This window comes from Pseudopipra pipra, chromosome 3 (genome assembly GCF_036250125.1).
Source record: "Pseudopipra pipra isolate bDixPip1 chromosome 3, bDixPip1.hap1, whole genome shotgun sequence".
NCBI lineage: Eukaryota > Metazoa > Chordata > Aves > Passeriformes > Pipridae > Pseudopipra > Pseudopipra pipra.
Window position 1 is genome coordinate 78,718,454 of NC_087551.1, and position 13,174 is coordinate 78,731,627.

The 13,174-nt window shown below is 39.7% G+C and overlaps 1 long non-coding RNA gene across 5 annotated transcripts in view; it reads right to left on the reverse strand.

Moving 5' to 3' along the window:
• LOC135411862 (uncharacterized) overlaps window positions 1-13,174 on the reverse strand; it is a 155,170-nt gene that overhangs the window by 19,097 nt on the left and 122,899 nt on the right. For 4 of the 5 annotated variants that reach the window (XR_010429354.1, XR_010429351.1, XR_010429352.1 and 1 more), the window contains 2 exons: window positions 7,748-11,473; window positions 1,718-1,932 (listed from right to left, as the gene is read on the reverse strand). This is a non-coding gene — a long non-coding RNA (uncharacterized LOC135411862). The remainder of the gene's footprint in view (window positions 1-1,717; window positions 1,933-7,747; window positions 11,474-13,174) is intronic. The other variant, XR_010429355.1, reaches the window with a different exon arrangement.

Below are 13,174 nucleotides of genomic sequence, written 5' to 3' on the forward strand. Positions count from 1 at the left end.
AAAAAAAGAAACATGGAGATTAAATTCCCAACCACATTTGTTGTCTGCATAAGAATTTCCAGAGTCAATACCAAATAGCAAAAAAGTATCTAATACCAAATCTCATATGTAGAAGTCAGAACCATGCAGTGCTATATTGGATGGATGAGTAGCAGAAGAGACAGGATATGGCCATGGTTGCTGGAGACAGAATGCAAGAGGCAGGTGGAAAGCATGACAGGACTGAATAGATTGCAAACTCTCCAGTAACACTGGTAATAGGAAGTGGATTTTGTTTCCCAGGAGCTATAAGGTGTTGAAAGGTCTTATTTATTTATGGTCAATCCTTTGGAGTTCTAAATCTCACAAGAAGTTGCTCAGCAGATCAGGGATTCCTCAAGAACATCACCTCGTGGTGCTTCAGCACTTCTCATCATACCTACCGCCCAAGTATGGCTGCATGGAGTGAGACATTAATAAGAGAACAGAGGGGAAGAGGGGGATAATAAGAAGCTCTTCTCACAGACATTGTGTAAACAAACTAAAGAAAAGAGTGAAACAGATTTAAAGGGAGATAAGTTTGAAAGTGTTTGGACTTGTGTCTGAGGCAAATTTCATTGTCTTTAAAAGTAGCCTAGATTTAAACTACTACATCACTCAGAATATACACCGCATGCTGCTGGTCTCACTCCTGATCCTCACAGGCAGCTTACTCCTACAGTAAAAAAAAATTTCATCTTTATCTTATTTGGTTATCTCTCTTTTTGTGTCTGCTGTGGCTTGCGATCTCCATCTCTTGCCATCTGTCAGTGAGACAGGCCAGGGAGATGCAGAACCACTGGTACTTATAGCACTTGAAGCTCACGGATAAATCATTAGAGAACATGCTATAGGGAACAACTTCACAATGACAAGGAAATAAAATCAATTTTATAATAAGTCTTCTCAAATTATTATTTCCATAGGGTCAATCCTCAGTCATTCCCATAGAAAACTCTACCCAAGAGGGAGGGAAAGAGAAAAATTGTCTGAGGTTTCCCTCTGAGAACATTTGACTTCTTCCTCAGGGGTAAGGGAATTTGCTCTCCACGCTCCATGGAGCAATGGTGGGGGGATTAGTCTCCAACTCCATTAAATTTTCCTATAGCCACAGGGGACTATGCAATCTCTAGCTCTTTTCTAAATGATAGTTTGCTCAAAAGGCCTCCTGATACATTTGAAATATAGGACAGATGTTGCCACATTAGCTATAGACCCACACAGAGAACCCAGAGACAGAGGAGAGAGGTAACACCACGGATTCCACAAATGTTCTTACTATATAATCTATACAGAAAAATGGGGTTTCCCAGATAAGGATGATATAAAAAAATAGTTTTCTGTTAGCACTATAACTTCAGAGGGGATTTCTTATTCTCCAGCACTAAAAACTAGCAGTAAAATGTCACACAGTACAACACTGAGTTTTAATACAGATCTTTTTCTCACATAACAAGCCACCAAGCAACTCTGTTTCTAGGATTGCTATCTACAGAACACATAATCTTTATCCTGTCACAAGTCTTTCCTGCTGCTGAAGTTTGTTTCATATGATATCCTCCTCCTGCTATTTCCACTTCAAAAAAAGCTCTCTTGCCTCCTCCCACTCCACTTAAGTGCTTGTGTGCGACTGCAGCTAAAAGTAAGGGGTAGTCACTGTTGTTGTCATATTTGTGGAAACACTGTGCAGATGACTCACCATGCTGACAACTCGAAAACTCTTGCTCTTTTGATCTGGTACTTGCATTTCCTCCTCCTCTGCCACTTCCCAAAAGTCAAAGTAAGTGGACATGTCCATGTGTCACTCTGTGTGTGTGACAGTAGTTAACAGGATTTTCTCCATGTCCAAATAATTTTGACTGAAGTCACTCAGTTTTGCTTTGAAGATCCCAGGATTAACTTTTCCTTTCATACCTGCATAGAAGGCAACGTTCCATATCAGTATCATTCATCAAGTCAGTGATTTCATGAAGGTAAAATGGCGGGCATGAATCTTATTACCACAGTGGTTCCCTTGAGCTTCTGTGGTGAAATAAAAGGGCATCAAACCATTTATGAATAATTGCTGTGGTCTTTGAGGTCCCTCTGTTCTACTCATATAAATGGAGCATCAGCAGAAATTATCATCAGGTAAGTTAACTCTAAGGGTCAGATCCTCAGCAGATGTGAATCGCTATCACTCCAGTAAAAAAAAAAATCCCCATTAATACTACTTTGAGGTTTGGCTTTAGGAAGCATTTATCTTACCGTGTTCATCTGAATTTTTGAGGAACACATGCTTAAAATTAAATTGCATCTGAGAGTCAGGAACAAGGATCATCTTTACATGGACAATTAGATATGACAAAACTATAGCAAACAAAAATTCAGGGCTCATGAATACTCAAATAATTTACCTCAAAGAACATGCAAAAGGGTGTTTCACTGGAATAGGATGTTGTCTGGCGATAACATCAAAGCTAACACAATATCATGGCTGTTACCATTCAGAAAAACTCTATCTACAGTTAAAAAGATAAACGGGACACATGAGAAAGGTAATCCAAAATCTAAAATTAAATACTTTGCTGTCTCCAGTTAAATTTAATGAGTAGCAAAACAATCTAAGAAAATAAGGCATTCATTTCATGACTATTGTATAGACAGCTATCGGTGCTTGTTAAGATGATAAGATCACACATCAGATGCTCACATCTCCCCAGTTTTCGACTCTTCCAAGAGTTATAGCTCTGGCACTTCTCTGTAGTACAAAAATACAGCACAGCTTCTCACAATTTCCTGAGACACTGCACCTGCAATATATTCATGCTAATTGCTCCAAACTCATGCATACAGATGACAAAAGAACCTGAACGGCAATTCGGCTTTTTCCTGCAAAGGAAACATAATTGTTTTATAATATGCTGTAAGTTTTAAACCTGCAGGTTAAGTATTCATTTAATTATTTAGGAAGAGGTTGCACTTCTACTCCTCTCTCTGTACAAGAGGCAGCCTGCCTCTTCACCACGCCAGGAGAAGGGAGGGGGAAGAGCTCAGATTTGGGATTCTTCTTCCTCTCTTTGCATCTCACACTTTCCCCTTATTACAAATGCAGTATTGCTTCTACTGCCTCTGCTCATCCACTTACCACTGATATTTTCAGAAACAAACTATTTGAGCCAAATATATTGATGAGCAAATAGAGAAAGAGGGGAGGAAATAGGGACTCCTGTGTTTCCTACACAGGCAACTGGATTCAACACAGCTATTACAAATCGCATATGTCAGATCTTGTACTAATTAAGGGATTTTATTTCAGACCCTATCAGCAGAATGGCAAGAAAAAGAATGGTTGTGCAACAGAGTCAAAAGTATTTTCAGTTTCTGATGAGAAAACTGACTTTAACAGCAGACCTGGTAAGATACATCAGTAGCTACCAAATATCTCCTTTGGCTCAAAATATTGAAGCCTGTGTTTTTTAAAATGGACAAATCAATGAAAAGGCATACCTCTGGGTTTGTGTGCATGTTTGATCCAGTAGTTTTAATACACTGTCGTAGCACACAGAGTCATTAAATTTGTCTAAAGGTACTACATTAAAAAATCATCAAATGCTATGAAACATGGTTTAAATTTTCAAAAGACTTCGCATAATTCAAGGGTCCACTTCCCATTTGCACTTCCTAGGTAGTAATGAGACTTTACAGAATTAAGCAGTGCAACACCTTGCTCATAGTGCTGATCCTACCTCACACAAATTTTCCACAAATAGGCACCTAAGTGCAGGGTCAACAGAAAGCTGCTGAGCAGAACATACACCAAACTAGCAAGAGATAAATTTCAGCCTAAAGGGACAGTGTTTATACATGTCCAGAGAGACAAAGTCTCTGTACAGAGTCATTAAGTTCCTAAATAATCTCAGCCACTCGTATGATACAAAACATCGAATTTACATTTTTAAGAGTAATAGCGGCAGGCCAGGAGAAGTGAGAGCTTTGGAGTTGTCACCCTGTGTGAGGGTGTGGGGGACAGGGTCCAACTGCTCCTCCTGCTCAAACCATAGCCTGAGCTTGAGTTCAAACCAGCACCCCAAGACAGAATCTCAACATCCAGCTTTCCATAAATTGGGAAAATGATCTCAGTCATCAGCACAAGATTTGCTTCTTCTTGTAGAAATAATTCAATATGCGGAGAACTGAGGTCAGAGAGAGTGTCTTTAACCCAGCAATTAGGAAACATATCCAAGATGGGGGTTCAATTCCACATGTGATAAATATCACTGCTCCAGAGCAGGGATCTGAACCTGGGTCTTCTACCTTTGTCTCACATCTACCGTTTTCTTTAAGCATATTTTGATTATGTTGGTAACATCAGGTCTATAGCAAACACAGTCCTATTTTGAAGGCTTCAAGGTTTTAGGCTATAGAAATCCTTGAGGTGGATCTCAATATTTAGGTGAGTTTGGACAGCAAAATCTTGAGCATATGCAAAACTTAACATGCTAAACTAATAGTCAGGAGGTAAGTGACAGCTAAGGAGTAATTATGCCAATGGTACCTGAATGCTGGGACAAGGTGATGCCTATATTGTGCAGCAGATTATGGTGACAGAAAAGCTCTGAGCTGACTTTCACAGTACATCCACAGAGTTCAGCACAGCACCATGCAGAGACAGTCACACGGGTCTCAAAGGCAGCCTAGCCTTTTTGGTATGGCAGAACATGCATTATTAAATTCAATCCCTGTTTCTCAGCAGAGCTAATTAGTTCAGGTGCAGCTCAACGCTGCTATAATTATACTCCATCTGCTTCCAGAGCTAGCTAGTTTGGGTGCTGAGAGCTAGGAAATTTCTCTGCAGTAACCCCTCATGGGAGGGGGCACAATACTATTATGTCCTTAGGCATGAAAAGAGATGGATTGACGCTTTGGTCTCTTTGATGATGCAAGCCTTAGCAGTCTAAATCCTGTGGAGTTAAATCCTCTCAAGGGACAGATTTTTTTAAGATGTTTAAATAGCTAAAGCCCCAGGTATGGCCCCAGTGAGGCTTTTGAAAAATGCCTCATAAGCACTAAGTGTTGGGTGGTAAATGGCTCTGTGCAGCAGTGCAGCAGTGAGATCCCCATGTCAGACATCTGACTGAGGTAGTCTGTTGCAGGCAGCAGCCCACAGGGCCCTGGCTCTTACCAAAACTTTGATGGGGTCAGATTGTCTTTGCTGGCTTGCAATCCAGCATGTAAGTGCTAAAACTCATTTGGCTACACAGAAAATATCAAGACTGTCTGCTTCTCAAGAAAGAGACAGTGACAACTCAGATGAATGCTAATTTAGCATTCAGTATTCACTCACTTTAAAATGAAGCCTTGATCCGAAGACTACTGCAGTGAATGGAGTACCTCTCCTCCATGTCAATTCATATTGGATCAGGTCCTGAATTTGTGGCATGGAGCAATTAGTATGAAATAGATTAGGCAACAGCTTCCTTTATTCAGTTGTACAAGTTTTTTCAAGACAAACTGGTTGCCCACATTTGTTTTGCACAGGCAGCTAAATCATCAATACCAACAAGACTGGCATTAATCAACAGAATTACTTCCTTGCTCTCAGAGGTATTTTGCTTCATATCCCTTTACAGAGGCTGTCAGGGACTGTCTGTAGCTTCCAGTACAATACAGCAGTGCCACAGTGCATTTTTCCAGACACTGGAGTCATCCACATTTGACCTGCAAGCTTTTCAGCAGCACACTCAAAGGAGAACATTTTCAGTGACCACATGAACACCACAACAAGTTCTCACTCCATCTGCTTTGTTTAACCACACATCACCTCACTTTGGTAGCATTTATATGTACTTGTGGGTGAGTATGTGCATATGTGTCCAGAGACAGTGTGCTCAGCTTCCATGTGCACTGTGCAGGTGTGAATGACACCTGCATTTAACAGGATGGAGTCTGTGTGAGTATCTGTGTCACTGTCATTAATACTTTGACTCCCCGCACTGCTGCCAATGCCAGCTCTTTCAGTACTGCCACGCCTCTGCTTGCTTTCTGCTTTCTAGGGGCACTGACTAAGGCTACTGAGACTGTTAGATATTGACTGAAACTCAATCAGTCGCTACTTATTTAACCAATATGCAGACATTACTTTGTGAAATGATTTTGGAAAGTGACAAAGGCAGCTGCCCCTCATCACCCACTCTTCAGAGAAGAGCTCTGCATTTCTGCTTTGGCTCAGTCATGGCTGTCTCACTGCCAAGCTACTCTTTCAGGGTGCAGACAGCCTCTGATGCCTCTTCAAACAGGAAATAATTACTTGTTATGTAAAGGTTGCTGCCTACTACTCTTGTGTATTCAGTGTATTCAGTCTCACTAACCTGTCACACTGCACTGCAGCTTTGCACCATGTGAGCGGTATACCATGAGAGGTGGTACCCAAAATGCCTATCTGAGACCAGCCGTGTGCCCCAGCTCACCAGCCATCCCCACTATTACCCTTCATCATCCCACAGCCCCCGGCTTGGATATCCTGAGGAGCTTCGGCTCTCTTAGGTATGCCCCATCAACGGCAGCAGGCTGCCACACGGCAAATCAAAGGCAGTAATTAGTGACTGAGAGGTGGTGAGGAGCTGGTATAAGGGATTTTTTTCCCATTTCTGTGCAAGGCTAGAAGTTTAACTCAAAGAATCCCCTGCAGTGGTTTAGGTTGTTAGTGCCTGACTTTGTACTGAAGAGAGGGTGGACTCACAGGCAGTCACAGCAGAGAGGCATTTTGAGAAGCTATCTCCACACAGTTATCTCATCTAGTCTGAGAAGAGTGTGTGAGTGACTAAAGCCTGTGCAGTGTACATTCAAGCAGGTAAGTTAAAACCACTGGCAATTAAAAATAACCTCCCTGGTTTTGCAGTGGGACAGTGGATGAGATGCCACACCAATGAAGGGGCTCAGCGGTGAACCAGAAGCTTACAGCTGAAACTCAGGACATGACTACGGAATGAGCTGAATACAAAGGGATCAGGGAGCTCTCAGGCCTGAAGCTCAGCATTTAGGTGTGGGCCAAAATAACTCTTTCAGACATGACCATAGGTCATTCAGGAAGTTTCATGAGCCTCACAGACTTCAGCTCACCTAAATGACTGAAGGACCAAAGGCAAATGCAGCGGGCGCAAAAAAAGTTCTCCAGAACTCATAATTAATTTTTTTATTTGCTTTTTTCTCTCGGTTCTTCCTTTTCTTCTTTATAATTTTGTAACCTTCTCTCTGTGCAAAGAGAAGGTTGCCATTCCAGTGTCTGCTCTCACTCTAAATTTCAAATTTTCACTCCATTTTTGTTTTCCATTTCTCATTAATACATTACAGATTACTTATTTTATTAATTGCCATCTATTTTTCTAGTTAATTTAATTTTCTGGGAAATAAATACTTTCCTGACCTGTTCCAGTCTTGTTCTAATGCTTAGCCAAATATCTTAAGGCAGTGAAGGAAAAAACAAACAGCTGAACATCTGCTGAAAAGGTTGCAAGGGTGAATAATCTCTAATAGCTTCTAATGAGCTTCCAGAAATATACTGCATAAGGAGAAATGTACAGATACGAGTTCTTAAACCCTTACTTACAAGACAATCCTGCTCAGTTACTCCATTTTGTTACAGACAGGAAGAAATTCAGATGCAGAATATGTTATCAGATACTTTTATAATGCATCCTACAATGACATATCTCTCTTCAAGCAACCATTAACTGGGCTCAACACACACCCTGCTTTTATGCTTTACTGGTGCAGTTTACATCAGGAAGACTGCAAGGAGTCCCTTATTATAATTGAAATTCTCCATCATTTTGGTGCACTGCTTGTCTGTCTCATAGCTCCACAGAGGCAAACTGAGCAAGCAAACGGAGGAGAATCCAAAAGTTCCCTTGGTGATGCAGCTCAGCCCTGCCCCTGGAAGTGAGGATTAGGACGGCAGGCTCAGAGGTCAAGGAGGGCATCTGGTAGCTGTACCTGTGTGAAAAGAAGCATTGTTACTATTCCCCAACTCATTGGCCAAAGCACTAACAGGACAATTGCTGAAGAGTAATCTCTTCCCTTTTCCTTGAACTTCCATTTCTCCTCTTTGAGGTTGCCCTCAGTTCAGCCACATATATCTGCCTGCCATGCTCAGGCAGAGCATATAAGTAAATGCAATACAAGGAAAGTCAATAAAGTTTCACTCACTTACAATAGAAGTGAATTTAGCCACCAATCGATAATGAACAGCAAAATGTTCCCTTCATGTCTGTTCTTGCAGCTGTCCTTCATCTGAAGAGTTCAACCCCACTTAGAGAATCAATGTATCAATAGAAAGTAAACTGTGTTTTCAATAAAACTGAATATGTGAGCAGATTCAGCATTGTATGATTATTAATTTCCAAAGTTAGCCACAAGCTTTTAAGAGTTTCCATTAAATCTCCAAATGAAATTGAAGCACTTGGAAAATTATCAAAAAATTCTGTATTAAAATACTCTCCTCCATCCCTCTACATGTGCAGAAGCAACTTGCATATTCCTAGGGCAAGCAAGGATACACTGTTGACTGAAAGCAATGATAATTCACTGCCTCTTATTTCTGGGATAGCCCTGAGCTTATTCTGCCACCTTGTGTGATCAACATATAATACAGCAGTCTCATCTTCAGGTCCATATTTCTTATTTCACTCCATCAGGTCTCGCATCTTGTTTAGTACTCCTCAAAGCTGGGAGTTTGTTAAACTCTGTGCAGACAACAACTCATCTCTGATATTCCAATATGGATTATCAGGATGAACCAAATTTAATATTTTGTTCATACTGCACCTCCCCAAAAGCCACTTAGTTTTATTAGAGCGGTGAACACTTCTTACTAACTATATACAACAATGCACATTTCTGTTAGCTCATTGTTAGATTGTGGTTCTGTTGCATTTCATTAAAATTATTGCTAAATAATGTCTGGGAATAATTTTAGCCCATATTATCCATTCAAAGCAATCTGTTGAGGAAAAAAAAAAATCAGTTTTCCAAAAAAAGGGTTGATCTGTGTGTGTGACTAGCCACTCCTTCTCTTATGGCCTATTTCACCATTATAGAAATAGTTTCTTTACACTTACCCTGACTGGAAAACTGTGAATGTTAGAAAAACATTTGGCTTTCAATGCAAAATGTCTGTTGAAAACAAATACAGTCTTTCAGAAAGTTTCTCCACTGTTTTGTCAATGTTTCTAATTTCTACCACTGTATTCAGTCATGACAATATGAAAAATTAAAATATGTAAAATTAAAAAAAGAAAAAGCCTTTAAAGAAAACCCCAGTTAGAGGCTGTTGGATAAAAATATTTGATGTTTTTATTAGCTGGATGAATTAGCTATCTTGTTCTGGAAACAGGCAAAGCATTCCTCAAATTCATCTACAAAAACTGTCTGAAGCTCTAGGTCAGACTATCACGACAGGCTCTGCAAGGGATTCTCATGCCTAGAAATGACTGCCAGTACAATGCAAAAATCAATAAAGCTACATGAAGCTGTTACCTATGGATGTCATCTCCCTTCGGAGTACCAGCAAATGTCCATGTACATCAAAGGTACTGAAACACTTAAATGTGACACCAGCCCTGTCCAGCAAGGCTGCCAGTATAGACAGGAACTTCACCTTGTTCACAGGAAGGTTCTCAGCACATCCAGGTTTTAAATACCTATGAGTTTGCCTCCATTGTTAAGCAGAGGTGACAGAAGGTAGGAAGCAGATTATCAAAAGCTCCTTCTAAATCCTGCAAATGCAGATGTTGACATCTTTTATTGCCTTATGCTCTACAGATACAGAACTACATTTTTTATCAAAGTGAACTACGACTCAGACTTAATTAACCAGAACTGTGGTGCCTACAAGATCGATGCTAAAAGTGTAGTGAATGCAGTCAGAGCAAAATTCATTCCTGTAGTCTAGTTTTAATGTCTTTTACACAGGGAAATAATTATAGCTAAAAGCTGATGTTTTCACTTCATACTTATGGAATGCAATTCATCTTAGAGTATCTCGTCATGGCCTTAAATTGTGGCTGTGGTCAGAAAACTGTTTATATTAAGATCATACCATTTTACTCACCATATATTCTGCAAGTAATCAAATCACAGGGCTGATCTCCAGTCCTTCCGTGAGGAGAAATAATTGAGGCAGAAAGATTCACAATGATTTTCATAAGAACCAAGAAAAATATGTCTACAAGATACAATTCAAAAAAATACGCAATTTGCGTGTCAGAGACAACTTTAAAAAATTTGGAATTTGGCAAATAATTTCAGGCCACACAAACACATCTCTCCACAATTAATAATGAAAGTAATTTCAGAAAAACCTGTTTCTTCAATTACCCTGTACAAATTTTTGACCTTTCTTTCAGAAGTTTTTTATAAAAGGATTAATAAATATATATATTTAAGAACAAAACTGAAAATTTTGCCTCCAACCATATGTTTCTTGTTGACCTAGAGAGGAAAATCATATTAAAATATTTTTTCCAATCACATACTGATTAAAAAATACAACCTTCAAAACATGTTACGCACAGTTTTAATTTCAAAAGGCTTTGTCTCAAGTTTCAAAAGCACAGAGCAACCCTACAATGTGCATAATTAGCCTAGTATAAGGGAGCACACAGTAAAGGGACCTGGAAAGTTTGACTCCCTTTACAGGCCCTTGCAGAGCCCTTGGCAAGTCATTTCATTCCCTTATATCTCTATTTCCCTATCTATTAAGTCAGGGGAATAATACCTACCTTCCCTGAAGAAGTGACAGTAATTAAGTCAATGTTTAGCATAGCACTTTCAAAATGCAAATCTCTGCATTAAAGTTCTAAGTACTATTATTATTATCATCATTATCACTGATTATCATTAAGCTAAAGCTACTGTTTAATTCTATATGTTCTCATTCTGAGAGTTACATTCAACTACCATTGTCAGCTAATTATACCATCTACTCTTAAGTATAGGAGTACAAAAGCATACCTTCTGCTGCATTTGCAGTCTGTTCCCTCTTTCAAATACTCTTTGTGTGAAAGAAAATATATTCTTAACTAATGCCTTAAGGAAGTTTACATGGTATTGCCAAATTAGCTCATTGCAATTAGTATCTCAGGTTTCTCTGCAATCCCAGGAAAATAGCAGTAGCCACAAATGCAGCTAATGATGACTTTGTAAAACAGAACTGGAAGTTAATAGTGAAAAGGCTGTCAAAGAGCAAAAGGCTGCTTTTCAAATGACCTTTAAATCCGCTGCGGCTCCTGCAGAGGATAAGAGGTAACATGAGTGACAAAAAAGGCTTTTCCAGCTCACCAGATTTCACCAGGTCAAAGGAAGCATTTCTATTGAATAAATAAATAGATAATTCATCTCCCAGCTGTTTTGGCATCTTTCCCGATATGAGCACAGGTAGGAAGCAGGTCTGTGAAGCTGGATGAATTTCAGAGACCTGTAAAACAGTCAGAGAGCCAGAGAACTGAGCCCAAGTCGCTTGTTATGCAGAAGAGAAAGGAACAGAAATTTGCCCACAGGGCTTCAGATGCAATGTGTATCTGTGAACGCTATTAAAATGCCAATGTCAATTTAAAACTAAAAATCAGCCTCACTCAGTTTCTTCTGGTTTTGCTCACAAGAACGTGCAGCTGGGTGATGCTACCCTGCCACCCTCCCTGCTGACTGTTGCAGTCAGCTGACTGTTGCTGACTGTTGCTGCAAAGCTCAACTCGTATGATCTTCCAGATATCTGGGCACAGATATGGCTAACACTTGTACCTCAAACCCTATCTTCAACAAAAATAGATACACACACATAGACACACAGTAAAGAAGTGGTGTGTCACATCTTGGCATGAAGCCATGGAGAAAGCCACTCTTCTCCTTGTGATTTTTTGTGTTATGACAACACATTAGTCTAAATAAATAGATAATTTTTAATGGATATTGAAATTTTACAGCCTTGAAAGAACCTCTTTGACACGAGACATTTTGTAACAACACAATATTTTGAATCTCCATAATCTTTCTGTCTAAGGTTAACAACCCAAAAAGTTTCTGAAGTCAAATAATTAAAAATGCATGAAAATACTGAGAGACAAAGTAAATGTTACTTTTTATAGGGAAGGAAACTGAAACCTAGATACTAAAATCTGCATCCAATCTTACACAGTTGGATGAGACACATAACGGCTCATATTCTCAGTGCTGGTGTACTACAGATCCACCAACCATTTGAGGAACACTGTGGCTCCAGCCTCCTCTATGTGCCAGGGAATCTCTATGCTGCAGGCGAGGCTTTCTGCTGTTCCCCTGGTCTCACCCATGCCAGAGGGAAGTCAAATGTGACTGCAATGCTCATCAGGATCCCAAATGCGAGGCAGGCACTTCCAAGTTAATAATTAGGCACAGTCTGAGCCCCTGCCCTCTGTAACATGGGGACTGGAGGGAAGGCTTTCCTCTCTCAAAGACACTTTTCTGTACTTTAATGTGACACAATACTCACCACCCCCTCACCCCAGCTTTCCTTATGGGAGGATGCTCAAAAGATAGTTGCTCAACCCTCATGAGCAAAAGAGGTTAATGAAGATTTTTCAATGGAAAAGAAGAGGTAAATTACTTCTCTAATGTAAAGAAGGGGCTGAGAAATGAATTAAATAGTATTAAATTACATCAATACCTAAGATAATGGGAGAAAAGTCATAAACCACACACATACATAGACAGTTATCCATCTGCTCTTTGCCTTTCTTCGGGTCTTGTAGAAAGCTATACTGAGGTGGGAAGGAACTGGCAGTTATCATAAATAACTTTTTTATAATTACAATAAGAAAAAGAAAAAAATAGACTGCAAGAAGGGAATTCTTCATATAAATGGCACCTGCATGGCCATCCAGTGCTATTAGTCACTATAACTCAAGAGGAAAATGTTTATTGGTAAGCCAGTGTGACTCCTTGCTAAACTTCTATGCAAGGTATTTCTTCTTCTTCTTGTCAAAACAGATTTCCAGAAACAGCCTAATTTTCCCTATAGAAGAAATCCAAGAAACAACTTAGAAACATTATTTCTGTCAGGGGGCTATCAAATGCCTTTGCTTCTTTGTCTGGTATTCTTAAAATATGTTTAAGCATTATGCATAACCTTACAAGACAAAAA